Source organism: Mirounga leonina, unplaced genomic scaffold (assembly GCF_011800145.1).
Source record: "Mirounga leonina isolate KUSES-001 unplaced genomic scaffold, KU_Mleo_1.0 Mir_170, whole genome shotgun sequence".
NCBI classification, from domain to species: Eukaryota; Metazoa; Chordata; class Mammalia; order Carnivora; family Phocidae; genus Mirounga; species Mirounga leonina.
In genome coordinates, this window is record NW_023270433.1 from 29804118 (window position 1) to 29817575 (window position 13458).

Consider the following 13458-nt stretch of genomic DNA (forward strand, 5'->3'; position numbering starts at 1 on the left):
GCATGTTGGAGAAATTAAGGAAATAATATGTAAAGCCTCTTCTATACTCCATAGTAGTGCCGTGGATGGTACTTAGTAGACACCCCCTCAAAATTCCCTCCCTTTAACTCTTTCTCATCTCTATTAGCAGTCCTTTTCCTTCCTTTCCTAATTTTTTGGCAGAAATAGCCAAGGTTTGGGTTTTTGTTTTTTTTTTTTTAACATTATGACCACAAATCTTCAAAACAGGCCAGCAGTACCATAAGCCCAAACCAGCCAAGTTGATGGGTAGAATAACTTTCTCTTTTTTTCCATCTTGGATCTTCAAAAAACTCAAAAATACAGACATATATAAACTTAAAAATGAAGATGATCTTTACATTGTCCTTAGCCCTGAGATAGATAGATGATAGGTAGATAGAGCTTTTACTCAACTTCATTTTTTCCTTTTGGCCTTGCTTTATACTGTGAATGTAATAATGCTAACTAAGTAGCAGATCAGCCAGGTCATGAAACGTTTATTAATAGCTCCCACCACCATGTTGAATGGTGTTTCCTTTGAATTTTCCAATTAGGGTCTATACCATACATACTGTGACTGCATTCTTACACTAGTGTTGGGAGGCTATGAAATACTCTCCCTCCTGCTTTGTGGAAGGCACAGCTGGAACCAGGGTGAGGCCAGTGGGGCACCTGCACTGGAGGCAAAATTGAGGAGGGAGCCAAAAAATTTAGTAATCAAGATAAACAATATTTTAATGCAATTAAAGAAAAATCAAAATTATTGCCAAAAATCCACGATGAACAAATTGTCAACATTTTAAACAAAGATGGGAATTAACCATGCACTTGCATAACCCTTCCTCCCTCAGCCCACCCTGATCCAGGCCCTGGGTAGACCCTGCATCTGAAATCAGTAACTGGCATCTGGTCCCAGCCCTCACATTACTTGGCTACATGGCCTCAGATGAGTCACTGAACCTCTCTGATTCTCAGTCTCCTCATCTTGCTTCACTTAGAAGTCTGATTAGAAACCTTCCAGCAACCCCGTGGACTTGCAAAGTCTATGATTTTCTACAGCATGAAGCTGCATTATTGGAACATCAGCAACGACTCAAAAGGACAAGATTCATTCACTGTGCCAGCCATTCAATCCACAACATTTACTGAGCAGTTACTTTGTGAAAAGTGCTCTGTGAGGTGCTGAAAATACCAAGTTAAGGACTACAGAAACACACAGAAAGAAAAACCAACCCTAGTTAAAAGGCCAGAACAACCTTCCCTAGGAAGACATTTGGCCTAAAGGACTAAAGGAGTTAGGGATGGCAAGGATGGAGTTCCAGAAAAAGAGAACAGCGTGGCCAAAGACCTGGAGGTAACAAAGAAAATTCTCGGTTGGGGAACCGTAGTTAAGTGTAGTATGGGCGGTACTTAGTATAAATGGGGTAAATGAAACAAACAAAACCAGTCTTTGATTACAGAGCAGTAATAAAAGTATATGGAGAGTATAAGGCAAAGAGCACTGGGTTATGGTCAGACCTGGGTTCCAGTCACTGCTCTGTTGCCAATTAGCTAGATGGTAGGGCTTCCATTTCCACTGGGATGCGATTTTAGAACACACCACACACTTTACCATAAAGATGGGAGGCTTTTAATTCCCAAGAATTATTGCAAATCTCACATCTGAGATATTTAGAGTTTACATCCTTCAGTACCAAAGAGGTGCTATAATTAATACATGCAGTCACTTCCCTGCAAACAATTTGCTGAACAGCTAAATAGCTGTTGTGTGGTGCCTATGAGCCTGAAGAATGCTAGGACCAGCCTAAGGCAAACACATTTTCATCTTCCCCAGAAAGGCATGAGAAGGAGGCAACTAGGCAAATGTGATGAGCAGACACACCCAGCACATAGCTGCTCCATCTAGGCTTCCGATGGTGGCGCCACTCGGCTCCTGCCATATTTGTGTCTGCTGACTTAATTCCTACAGTTAGGAAGACAGGATTAGAGCCAGATATTTATAACCAACCAAATTTATTTTTTTAAATGAACATCAAAGCACACAATCACTGGGGTCCTGAGCATAACGTCAAAGCTTTATGTTTGTGACCTCACTGTGGTCACACGTAATACCTACTATACAGTGAGCACTTACTCTGTGCCGAGCTTTACAAATATTAACTAATTGTCACAGTTCTATCTGATGGGTTAAGATGGCTAGCACCATATCACAGGCAAGAGTAATGTGAAGCACAGAGAAGTAAACCATGTGCCCAAAGTCGCACAGCTGAGTGGCAGAGCTAAAATTCAAATACAGCCTGTCTCACTCCAGAGTCTCTGCTCTTGGCCAGCGGGCTGTCTTCACAAGGTTCATCATCCTGTATGCCCAAGTGACACCCTTAGAGTATGGCACTCAGCCTCCTTGAGTTTCCAGGACACTCAAGGATCTGGATTCTCTGGGCTGTAGCAAGCACCTCAGTTATTTAGTTATGGAAAAGAGGAGCATACTCCACATCTTTTCTCAAATCCATCCTCTTATGCTCTTGCAAAGAGGTGTCCTTCCTCCTCTGTCTCTTCTCTCTTGCTCTCATTTCCCACACCTTTTGTTCTCCTTAGACACGAGCTCTCCCCACCAGCTCCCCCTTGATAAAAACTGATTGAGGTTCACTGTACCTTTTCCCTATGGCCCCAAATTCTTCCCCCACCAGACTCCATAAATGACTAATTTGCCTGGGTTTTCTCACCTCCCGTTCCCCACTCAACCCCTGGAAATATGGCTTCTGAGCACGGTGCTGTACTAACACTGCTTTCCTAATGGTCACAGTGAACCCCTTTTCACTGTCTTTTTTCAGTTCCCTATTTTCAATCTTTTCAACTTCTCTGCACTTAAAATCAACCTGGTAATCTATACACTTGATAAAGAGAGACAGTTTATAGGATTATTAAAATTGAGGCGATTCTGCCACTTACTGGCTTGCTAAGTTGGGACAAGCTATTGGAACTTTCTTTGGTACTTTGGTACTTACTGCTCTCCCACATCCCGAAATTTTGCTAAATGCTGAGATTTAGTTTTTTGCTCTGGGATCTCCTGCTCTCTCCATCCTCCTTTAATAAAAACAATAGTTGGCATTTATTGTGAAATCACTCCCCCCGGGATCTGTACTATGTGCTTTCCAGAATGTGCCAGTGCCACTCCAAAATTAATGTCCACAACATGGTATTGAGCCGTTCACTTTTCTGAGCTAACCTCCCTCCCCGCTGCTCTGCCACCACCCACCCAAAGGTCAAGGCCAAAATGCTATCTTTGACACTTGTTCTCTTTCATCTCCTGTAGTCAACCTGAAAACAAATTCTCATGTTTCTTACCTGTTCTGACATCTCCTATTGGGATTTTAAGATTGGACCTCAATATGCCTGTTTTTGGTTCAGTAAGAGACCCAATTCCCAGAGCTGCATGGTTGGAACATGGGTTGCCTGGCCCTCATTCCAGGATGCCAAGATGCCATGAGCTCTTCAAATGAGACACTGTGGCTTACAAACGCCCTACCTCCAGACTATTTTAAAAGTTTGAGCAAAGCACATGAAATTAGGAAATTCTGACAAGTAAGGGGAAACGAAAGAGGAATTCACATTTACCACCAGCCTACTATGAATCAGGAACTGTGCTAAGTGCCGTCGCTTCCACAATGGGCTGATGATATAATTTTTTAAATATAAAAAGTGTGATGTCACAATGCTGCTTCTTATTGGCACTTCATAGGAAAGTTCTTGAATCATTTCGTCACTGACCTCCCAAAGGCTGATCACCCTGGAAAAATGAAGTCATGATTTAGCTTCTACTATTCTAATGGAGAGATCATCACGTTATGACTGGATTTCTCATTCACTGATTTAGTCTTTCATTCAACAAATATTGAGTTCCTACTCCGTACCAAGACTGTGATGAATGACAGGAATTCGGCTGTGAATACCTTTCCCTTAAAATATAGTAAGGAGAGCCACACAAGTGAGTGCTGGGCAAGTGGAAGGCAGGGTGGGAGCACAGGCCGGAGGCCCTTCTTAGATGAGCAGGGTTTACTTTTTCCACTTGTCTCCCAGACAAAGCACACCTATCTTCCTCTCCACGCCACTGCCACCATCCTCATCATTTCACACCTATATTTCCACAATAAGCTCCCTGCCTTCAGTCTCCCCACCTCCAATCCATCCTCCACACTGTGGTCATCTTTCTCGAATGCAAACCCAATCATGTCTCAAACTTTCAAACTCTTTCCAAGTCTTCCAGATAAAACTGAAGCTCTTTTGCTTGGGATATTTCCATTCACACTTGATCTCTGCCATGATAGTTTGCTATTCCGTGGAGCTAAGAACCCACATCTCTCACCACAGACACACAGAACTACTTCCAGTTCTCATATAGTTTTTTTCTGCCTGGAAAGCCCTTCTGTTCTCCTTGTCCTTCAAGACTCAGCTCACCTCAACCTCCCTAAGAAAGCTTTTTGATCGTCTCACCCTCCTTTAGGTGGATGCCTTCCCTTTGTGCTTTTATAGCATCCTGGGCATATCTCTATCCAAACACGGACTCCACGACATTAGTTGTCAGTTAATGTGACCCAGCTGCTGTTCATTTCTGTATCTGCACTCCAGCACCCTGTGCTCTAGCCACACAGGATGGCTTACAGATATCCTACCTCATTGGGCACTTTCACACATTTCCTCTGCTTGGACTGTCCTTTCTATCCTTCTCTACTTGGTAAAAGACTATTCATTTTTTTAAAATATCTCAAAACCCCAGGGGAAGGAAAACAAACAAACAAACAAACACATATCTGTACTACTGGCATTTGGTTTAACCTATAATTATAACAGTTAAATAGACTGCACCATAGTTAGCTAAATACCTATTTCCCCCACCTTGAAAGCTGGGACTATTTTTCACTTCCTTGTGGCTTTTTTGTTGTTTTTTTCCCCCAGGCCCCAGCACATGATAAGTACTGATGTGTGTTTTTTGAATGTTGAGAAAATCCAGGAGGGAGAATGAAGTATATAGCGTACATGTTAAGAACTCACTGTGTGGTACAGAGCTATCCTACCCTCTAATTATTTCATGTGTGTTAATCTTGTATCTACAACTAGATCATAAAATCTTTGAGGCCCAGAACTATGCTATACATTTTTATACGACTTCCAATGCTAAATGTGGGATAGGTAGTCAAAAAATACTTGTAAATAGAATCTGTATATAATCAAAATGAACTGAGCTTGCAAATATAGAAAGAGGAAATATATCATAGAGAGAGAAAAGAGAGCTCTAGTAAAAAGCAAAAAAAAAAAAATCTTTCTTTGCCAAGTTTTGCAAAGTAAATGATCAGAATGTTCACCATGAAATTAGAAGGACAAATGCTGACAATTTTATTTAAACCCCCTCTATGCCAATATCAACTTGAAAACATCTGTGGAAAGGTCTTCACTAATTGTTTAAAAAAAGAAAAAGAGCTTTCAGATTTCTATCTTACTAAATGCTTTTTAAAAAGCATAAAAGCTGTATGTATGGAAGTACACTATATTGTACATCCAAAACTAATATTACACTGTGTGTTAACTAACTGGAATTTGAATAAAAACTTTTTAAAAGTCATATAATCGAAGCTGTTTTAATAATATGCATTCCTTTACCAATCCACCTCCCCCCTTTTTTTCTTTCTCAAAAACTTCTTCACCTTTGGCTATGTTGACTTGTGAGTCAAAGTCTCTCTTATCTGTGAACTTTCTCAGTTAGCTTCATGTATATTATGCTCTCTCCCACTTCAAAGAAGTTACAAAATGTTAAAAATTAATATTAAAAAAAGGTCCCCAGAGCAGCAGAGAGGCGGCCTCTACCTATCATCTTAAAATGAAGAGAACACTCTGACAACCCATAGCCACAAATTTTGGATCTGAGCTTCTAGTGTTTTCTTCTATCAGCATCAGCCTGGCTTCCAGTTTCCCCACACTCTCCTCTTCCAAGGTCTTGAGATATAGAAAAGCCAAAAATATACCTGTCTGAACATCCCAGGTAGAAACAAAATGTCAAGATGGAGAAACTTTGGCACATGGCACTCTCTAGACTTAAAGAATTTGTGATTGTGCTCAAGGTTAGCCCAAGAATAATCAAGTCTTTTCTACCCCAGATGTGACATTCCAGAAATCTCCATATTAGAGTCCCATCCGCGAATAAAAACCACCATCCATAGAAGTAGAAGGGGTATATGAATTCAGTGAAGCCTGCCGGGTACCTTGCCTCACACTGGACCTCTCTCTGCCTAATCAGCTTCTAGTCACTCCTATCCTAAATAGCCATCATCTGTCCCCCTTCCAGTCCCCTTTGTCCCAGTCCTGGACTCCTCAAACGCTGACTCAGTCTCTGCTGTTTCAAAGGGCCATTAGATTTGAGGTGATTCCCAGGTGCCGGCAGGCGCATCGCACTCTGAGGCCCCGCCCCAATGGGGCTGGCATTTTAGGAAATCCTTTTCTGGGGACCTCTTCCCTAAGGGACCTAAGAGATATTCAAAACGGTGCCTGCCCACCAGCTAGATACCAGGCTGCAGAGAATCCCTCCCGCGAAAGAGGTTAAAAGGGAAAACGATATCCCCACAAAGAAAAATAACCCAGAATCCTCCACATATTCCACCTGTGTGTGTCATAAAACCCCAGGGCAAAAATAAAGCCCCAGCTGCCCCCAGCTGCTGCCGCCGCCACAGCAGCCCCAACCCAGCTCCCAGTGCTGCCGCCGTGGTGTGAGCGAAGACAGCACCTTCCCGCGGGAGGGGAGATCCCCGCGTCCAGCGTGTCCAGGAGGTGATTATGGCAAGCCTTTCAGTAACTCATCATTCATCCCGGCACTGACCCGAGCCTCACCCCGGCGCCTCTGGCACTAGCGCTGAATGAGAAAGCCAAAGGCTGCCCTTCCAATTCTCCAGGTGACAACCGCCCCCCCCCCCCCCACACACACACTACGACGCGCCTAGGGTGTGCGGTTCGGGCGGGATGACAGGTGCCCACGCCTGAGGGGAAATCAAAGGCGACGCTTACAGCCAGGGTGAGAAACCCCAACCCCCGCCCCGGGCGGGAGGACTTGGCACCAGCTACCTGCAGGGCGCCCCCGCCCGCACGCCGGCTCCCGTCGCAGCCCCGAATGCAGCCAGGAGGGTGGAACCGGACGAAGGGAGCCTCCACGCCCCCTTTGTCTCCACGTTTCCCAAATGACAGGGGAGGAAAGTTTACGAGCGGGGAGGGTGTAGCTTTCTGCTGGGTCCATCTGACACCTCGCAGGAGGCGACCCTCCCTGGGGTCGCCCTCTCCCCCTGCACCGCTCGGGCGCCGCCTTCATCTGCACCTGGAAACCCGCAAGCTGGGTCGGGGCCACCTGCTCCGCCGCGTCCGGCCGGGAGCCTGCCCCCCCCCCCCCCCCGCGGGGGCCCCCCCCCCCCCCCCCCCCCCCCGCTGCCCCGGCGTCCCGCAGCCGCCCGCGGTTGCGGGCTCTCCACTCACCTCCCGTGGCGGAGCGTCCTCCCGCGAGCCCTACTGGGCCGTCCGGCTGCCGGGGGCGAGGTGCATTCACGCGGCGGTCGAAGACACGCTCCCCGGGCTCTGCTGCATTCCGCCTGCGTGGGAGAGCGAGCCGGCGAGCGCGCGGCGCGGGCGTGTACGAGTGTGTGTTTGTGCGAGTGTGTGTATATGTGAGTGCGGGTGTGTGTGAGTGTGTGCGCGCGCGCGTGGGGCGGGGGGGGTGCGCGGGATCACAGATCCCTCTCGGCGCACATCCCGCGCTCTGCCTCCTCCTCCGCCTCCTCTTCGCGCTGCGGCTAGCACAGGGTCCAGGTTTCAGGATCTCCTGTTTGTTTAATGAAAGGAAGGAGCAAAAGGCTGGCGGGAGGGGGTAGCGGGGGGGGGGGGGGGGGGGGAGGGCGCCGGGCTGCGCATGCTCAGAGAGGGACACCGAGCGCTCACTCCTGAGCGCAGGCAGCGGGAGGAGGGCGAGCTGTAGGTTGAGGCGGGCAAGACTGCGCCCACCCGAGCAGCAGGGGGTTCAGCCCGGTCCCCGGAAGGCAGCAGGGAAACCCACTCGCAACGGTGCTCGGTGCGCGGGGACTCCCTGCGCCTGCGGTGCGGGAAGCCGGTGACGGGATCCCGACCCATCCTAGGAGACCGCTTCAGCTGCGAGTCCCGGTGACGCCGGGTTCTCCTCTGGGTGTATTTGTAGCGCCGGCGTTCCTGGCCCCGCTCTCTGGCCTCTGTGCTGCGGGGGTGGGGGGGCGTTGGTCTCCCCGGGTCCGGAAGGAATTACAGGCAGCAGGTCGTACCTAAACTGAAATGAGTTTCCTGGTCTGTGCTGCTTTCTTCCCCTCCCAACTTTCACTGTGAAGAACAGAAAAAGGCAACTATTTGAGTCCCAAAACAGGTTTGATGGGGCGAGGGCGGGGAAGGTACACAAAAACCCTCTTCCAAAGAACAAAGCAGGAGTAGAAGGAAGATGAGTCTCCTAGGGCTCCATATTCAGCCTCCTTTGATGACAAGGTTAGATGCAGGAGACATTTGCCCTATTCAAGAAGGCCAAAAGAACAATAGATCCATTGTCCCCCTTGCCTCCAATGCCAAAGCAGTTCTTCCTGAGTGGGGCTTCTGGCCGCTTGGTAAAGTGGAAGAACTGTCAACACCAAGAGAGTTCAGTGGGAGAACCTGAGCCCGCTATGGCGAAGGCACAGTAACCTGAGGCCGGGGGAGAGGCTAGGTGAGCGACTTCGCGAGTGGAGTGGAAACTCTTCTTTGGTGAGATTGTTCTAAGAGCAAAACAGGCCACTGGTTAGGACCCATTCAAGAGCTTCCATTTTCAGCCTCCTTCCTGTTTAATCACCCTGTTTTTCCCTCCATTTTCTCTCCAACAGAAGAAAAGACATCCCAAGCAGGGAACTCCTTGTAAATATATTATTACCTCCCGTTTATTCATTTTTTGGTCCCTCCAGAGAAGGACTACCTTTCGGTCATCCCAGCTTTGGAGGGATAGAAGACAGTCTACTCTGTGCAAATCTCTTCCAAGCTTTCATTAAAGATCACCTCCGAGCATTTCTATGCAGTGCAAGCAAGCAGATGCCTACTTGCTGAACTCTGACCCCCATCCCATTAATCTTCCCAATAATAATGCCAAGTGACACTAGAACAGCAGGACAATTAGATCTAACCCTAGAGCACACCCGGAGGAGAGAAAACAGCATGTCTAAATACCACCAACAAAGGAAAGTTTAGGAGAAAAGACATGAAGGAAGGAAGGGAGGATGGAAGGAAAAAAAAAAAAAAAAAACAAGAGAAAGGGGAAGTTCTTTGAAAGTGAAAGTGCCCTGAGTGTTAGTGGCTGGCTCATTCTCTCAGTAGCTCTTTCAAAGGAATAGAACTACAGCATCTCTTTGCTAAAAGAACAGTGAGTCTGAGTCTCTATCCACCAGGTTGGGGCGGGGTGGGGGAGATCAGGTTCTCCTGAAAAGCAGCCAAGTCTTTATAATGCACCACTCACAATATTTGGGGCTCCTATTCCATGCCTCTTTTCTCAGGTCTTCCCCTTAGCACCAGGCTTCTTGGAAGACATCTAAGACAGATGATCCCCCACAGCAGTGAACAGCATTTGCTGGAATGTCAGGGTGTTAGCACTGGAAGGGCTGTGAGGCAGGAAACCCATTCTCCCTGCCCTAGCACTGCGTAAGCACCAGGTGAGTGAGGGCTCCTATCCAAGCAGTGGGTGGGACCTGGAACAGAGGCCAGGCTGGGGTAGGTGCAGGTCTCAACTTTGCAGTTCCGTCAATAGAGATGGTACTGAGACACTTCTTTCTACAGTAAGTGTCCAGGGCTGCCTGGCCAAGAAGCACACTCTCCTTTGTCTGAGGCTGGCCTTGGGTGAGGAGGCAAGGGACACTACTCCCTTTGCTGTCAGGGACACCTGTTCACAATCTCAAAGCTCCAAAAAGGTCAAGGGTGAAGGAGACTTTACAAAGTGGAATTACAAATAAAGTGGGATCCCTTTATGGTGCTGCTAGGAGAGGGTGAACAAGAAGTTCTGGAAGAGCTTTTTACTGTTTGGGGAGAGAAGGGCAAGTACGGGGGACAGTAAATGAGATGCTCTACATAAAACAATAGTGCTTAGTGCACAACGAGCTCTCTGTAACTTGTAGCTCTTATTATTTTGGTTTTAACATTTTCATTATTGTGATTTTTTTTAAAAAGGCTGAGGAAATTTCCCCCCCTAAGCTTAAACAAATAAAATAGATGAAAGCCAACTGCCTTCCAATTTTCCTTCTGGCTTCCTCCATCGCCCCCTCACACATCACCCTGTTCACTGATGTATTCAAATCCATGAAATGAAAAGCATGTTGTAAAAATGTGCGGCAGTGTGAATGGTGACTAACCCTCACCCTCACCCCTCCACACTCAGAGCTAGACATAAGCTTCGGGGAGCATTGTTTTTCAGTAATATGCCTCAAGCACTTTTTGGCACTCACATCTCTCAGAGATTAAGGACTCTTCCCGCTTAGCAGTCAGGCTCTCTTGCTGCAACACCCCAACTACATTGGCTCATCAAGCTTTGCATTTTCACTTTTTTTTTTTTTTTTTGCCTTCCTTCTAATTTTAGCAATCTAATGTGTTACTCCTCCTAGGTAACAGAATGCCCGAAGCCAATTAATATGCACACATCTGCAGATGGTTTTGAGAGAAATTAATGGTAAGATGCCAGGGGCTCATGTATTCAGGTATTTTCAATGCTCCTTAAATTCAGATTTTAGACTTAGAATTCATCTCCTTACCAAGTGGACAATCCCTAAACTTTGCACCTCTCTCCACCAACAAACAAACAAATCTAATCACCTCACCTTGTATATCCACAAAATAACCCAGTATTGTTGCCCAGATATGTATGAAATCATATTTTTAAAAAAGAGCTGGTTATTAAATTTTAAATAGAACTAGCTGTTCAAAACATAGTTTCAATACAAAAAAATTTAGAATTAATAAAAACCAGTAATAGATACAGTGTTTGAACATAAAACTCTCCAAAGTTATAGAAGCTATAGTGATGTCTCGGTTCTTAAAAAATTATATGAAAGCAATTCCATTAGGTTGTATATTGCTGAAATAATATAACAATTCTGTGGTGACACAGTATATGCATAAATTCTGCTCTAATATTTTCCAATAATTATGAAACACACTTACCATTTCCATTTGAATTGTTCTACCTATAATTTTTGTTATTTTCAAATACCACCCTAATGAGATAAATAGATTTATAATTTTTTCTTCTTGTAGAGTTTCATATATATGACCATTTTTTCTTGTTTGGTAAAAATGCCAAGCATTTTTTAGTAAGGGCTAAGCTAGTGATTTCTTATTATAAGGATAAAAATGTTCCCATGAATATCAAAAACCATTACAAAGCTTAGTGATTCAACAAGTTTATACATTATGCTCTGCTCATCACAAGTATAGCTACCATCTATCACCATACAACACTGTTACGGTACCATTGATTATACTCCCTATGCTGTGCCTTTTATTCCTGTGACTTGTTCATTCTATAACTGGAAGCCTGTATCTCCCACTCCCCTTCACCCATTTTGCCCATCCCCCACCCCTGCCCCTCTGGCAACCATCAATTTGTTCTCTGTATTTATGCATTTATTTCTGCTTTTTTGTTTGTTTATTCATTTGTTTTATCTTTTAGATTCTACATATAAATGAATCATATGGTATTTGTCTTTCTCTGACTTATTTCACTTAGCATAATACTCTCTAGGACGATCCAAGTCGTCACAAATGGCATGAGTTCATCCTTTTTTGTGGCTGAGTAATATTCCATTGTATATGCGGTACACCTGAAGCTCATATAACATTGTGTGTCAACTATACTCAAAAAAACATGGGAAAAAAAAGGAACAAAATTTTTTCAGCTTTATTGGGGTATAATTGACAAATAAAAGTTGTATATGTTTAAGGTTAAAAAAAAACAATTACAAAAATATCTCCATAATCTTATTGACACATTAAGTCCTCTTTCTATGTCTGACTTACCCCCACTTAGGTTGGTTGTGAGCCATTCAAGGGCAGAGGTTTATTTCTTTTTTATGGTCCTGGTACTTCATGAAAGTAAGCAAGTGGTATATGTTCAGTATATGTTTAAAGAGTAAATGAATAAATACATAGCCAAAAATAAATTTCCCCTGGAGACATGTTCACTTTGAAAAAGACTCCCAAGTACCATGACACTTGGTACTCCTCATAGATGATGAAGTCGAGAGACTATTTTAAGTTCCATGTGGAACTACCTTAAGTATTTAAGGTTTTGTGTATGTGATTATCTAAAACTGGACATTGTATGAGAAAGGCAAAACAGATTTCTGCAGATATTTTTTATCCCTTTGAAAACATATAAATCAAGCCCATTCTAATTTTTCTGGTTCAGAAAGAGAATGCATTTTGGCTCCAAGTGCAGTATTATTCAAAGGATAACTTCCCAAACCAGCCATAATAATGCTCTAATTTATTTAACTTTCCCCCTAAGTAGGATGAATAGTTGAGACAATAATGGTTAGAACTCTTTTTCTCTTCAAAAGAAATCCAAAAAGTGAAAAAGACCATCCCCAGAATCTCAACCCCAGCACTTCTATTATTACTGTGTTGGGTGAGAGGGACCAGTAAGAAGTTGGTTCTGTGTTCATGGATGGGATTTTGGGGATGGGGAGTGGGGGGTGGGGGGGAGGGGTAGATTAAACGATAAAAGGTCTCAGCTCCAATCACAACCACCCTGAGCCAGGGGCAGGAGAATGGAAGGCCCAGGTTATTTGTGTCATATTTATGTTTCCTCTTTCATTAATGCACCCAGTAAAAGAGTTTCTTGAGTATGATCTCAGAGAAGGAGAAAGAGAGATCCCAAGACAGAAGCTGCAGTTTTTTATAACCTAGTCTCAGAAGTAACATACCATCACTTCTGCCACATTCTGTCAATCACACAGACAAGCCCTGGTGCTCTCCTCAGATTATCTTCATTTGAGGGTCCCTGTGTTTCTTGCCGGAACCCTGACTGATACAGATTTCAAGAATCTTTTCTTATTTATGGACTCATCTCACTCACACTAAACCCAATGGTGGTTGCTATTGCATCTGCTCTGATTTCTGGGTTCCCCCACGTATTCTAGGTTGCTACTTCATATGGCCTAGCCCCCAGGATCCATGCACATTTGTTGCTGGAAATCCTACCTAGTGCTCCGCATCCCCACAAGTGAGACCCAGACACATATCATTGATTCCCCTACTGTTTGGTTTCACCCCTGGTGCCATGCTTATTATCTTTTCTTGGAAACATCACCAGGAATTGTTAGAATCATGACTCTGCCTGCCTCGTACTTCACATGTTGTAAACATTCCATGGCTAGGATCTTCTGTCTGCTGACTCTATGG